Below are 2,290 nucleotides of genomic sequence, written 5' to 3'. Positions count from 1 at the left end.
TTACAAAAGAGAAAATTACAATATAAAGTTGAAAGGGAAAATAAAAAAATAGTTAAAGCACTGCAGATTTCAGAGTGAGGTCATTTAAAAGTTGTTTTAACTTGACAGTAGTGTAACATGCTATGTTTCTTGCATATTATGATTTGGTATTGCAGAAACTTACTAAGTCCAAAAGAATATTCGTATGGCGTATCAGTGCTCTTGCCTCTAAGTGATTTTCTTTCTTTCTTTTTCATTTTGAAATTTCTAATCATGCATTCTGTTTCTTTAGCCTAGATCCAGGGTTACAGTAATCAAAATTGAGGGACTAATGGAATTGTACTGTCTTTACCAGATTCTATTGCTACTATTCAAAGAACTCCTCAATATCTGCTAGGATTAGGGTCATGCAGAATGTTATGTACTTTTTCTCCATTGAACTGACTCTATTTAGCCCAACTGGAGTTGCATGGTCAGTGCAATATAAATGTAGTCATTGTACATCCACTCACTTAGATCACATAATAACTCTTCAAGGCATGTCAGTCAAGTATTCTTAATCTATTTTAAAAATTAGAAAATTAAGACTAAGAGTTTCTAAATAAATGAATGCAGCTAATATGTCATGCACAGGTCTAGGACATTTAGGTCTAAATTTCCTGCTACTTTTCCAATAAAAAAAAACCTCTCAAATGTAAATCCTTGAATAAATTTTTCCACTTTTTTTAATATTTAAGAGTAGGCATCCTTTCCTAAATTCTACCTCATTTAAAATCATACAACAGCTGCCTTAATAATCTCCTTGCCAACATTCTTTAGCCCTCTATCTCTTTGGCAGAATTTTTTTTTTTTTTTTTTGGTAATATAAATATCATGTCATTTCCCAGATTGAATCACTTACATGGATCTTTATTGTCAAAATGAAAATGTCAAGAAAACACAGTTCTTCTCAAACAGCCTTTTTCCTTTTGCTTTTCTCCCACTGCCCACCTGTATTTAAGCCACATCTGATTATCCACTCTTATTCATAATTTCCATTCCCTTTCTTCTAAGGAATTGTTAAACATTAGCTTCACGCCAATAAAATGTAGGGCTAGGGAAATGTCAAAAAACATTTTAACCATTCTAGTTTATGCATTATAAAAACAGATATTCAAATTCTAATACCATCTATGGGGGAGAAAACGGGAAATTTTGTAATTTTAATTGTCTGGGATATATTTTTTGATTGATTTCAACTTGTTCTTGGTGATAATTTAGTCTTTCTTTGTTCTTTATTATTAAATATATTATGACATATTGTGTCAAGGAAATAATGTTGGAGCTGTAAAGATCATAACTGAGTGATAGCACTTACAAGAAACCTTATAAATTTTAATAAATGACCTTTCCAAGAAACTGTCAATAGCAAAAGCTTTACCCAATAAATCCAGCAATTCATTCTATATCTATCTTTTTATCTATCATCTGTCTGTCTGTCTGTCTATCTTATCTATCTTATCTATCATCAGATCTATTTATCATCAATCCATCTATCTACACATATTTGTATAATTTAATTTACAAATATGAATTTGTAAATAAAAACAGATTGTTGCCAAATACTACTATTTAAGAATAGTTTACTAAAAACATGGCTTTTGCCTAAATTTTAAAAAGTTTTATAAGCAGTGTTGTTTTTTCCATATTTATAACATGTTCACAAAATGTACAAGATGTGTACAAATATATGCATGTATACAGGAAGAAAAATGTATCCTAAATAAGGCACTTGCCTGAATATTCAAGTCTTGCTTTTCAAATTATGTATAATATCACAAAGCAAAGAGAAAACCCTGTCATTTTAGCTATGGAGTTCAAACATGCTAATGGGTACATATTCTGGCATAAATATGGTTAGAAATGTACTGTGTCAAAGAGATTGATCTCCACGATAGTTAATGAATCTGAAATAAAGAATAGGTGATACAGTGTCATAGATCCAATTATATTGCATGGAATTATATTTGTCCTTGCGAAGCAGCTTGTTTATTGGTGCTCATTATAGCTGATACAGTATCATAAACTGCTTTCATTTAGAAATAAAGGTTATCAAAGATCATAACATAATGCAGGCTTGAGGAGTTTTCACAACACTTCAACATGCTTTCATTACTTACTATAATACAGCAATACATGTAGTGTAAGTATTAGCATTACAATTATATTACCAACACCTTATCTGTAGTTTTAGTGTCAAAATAAATTAGATTTAGTCAAGCTTGGATAATGGTCCAACTAAAAGCAGTATTGAAAAATCAAAACTGAATGC

This window comes from Pteropus vampyrus, unplaced genomic scaffold, assembly GCF_000151845.1.
Source record: "Pteropus vampyrus isolate Shadow unplaced genomic scaffold, Pvam_2.0 Scaffold13, whole genome shotgun sequence".
Classification (NCBI taxonomy): domain Eukaryota; kingdom Metazoa; phylum Chordata; class Mammalia; order Chiroptera; family Pteropodidae; genus Pteropus; species Pteropus vampyrus.
This window is presented reverse-complemented; position numbering follows the sequence as displayed.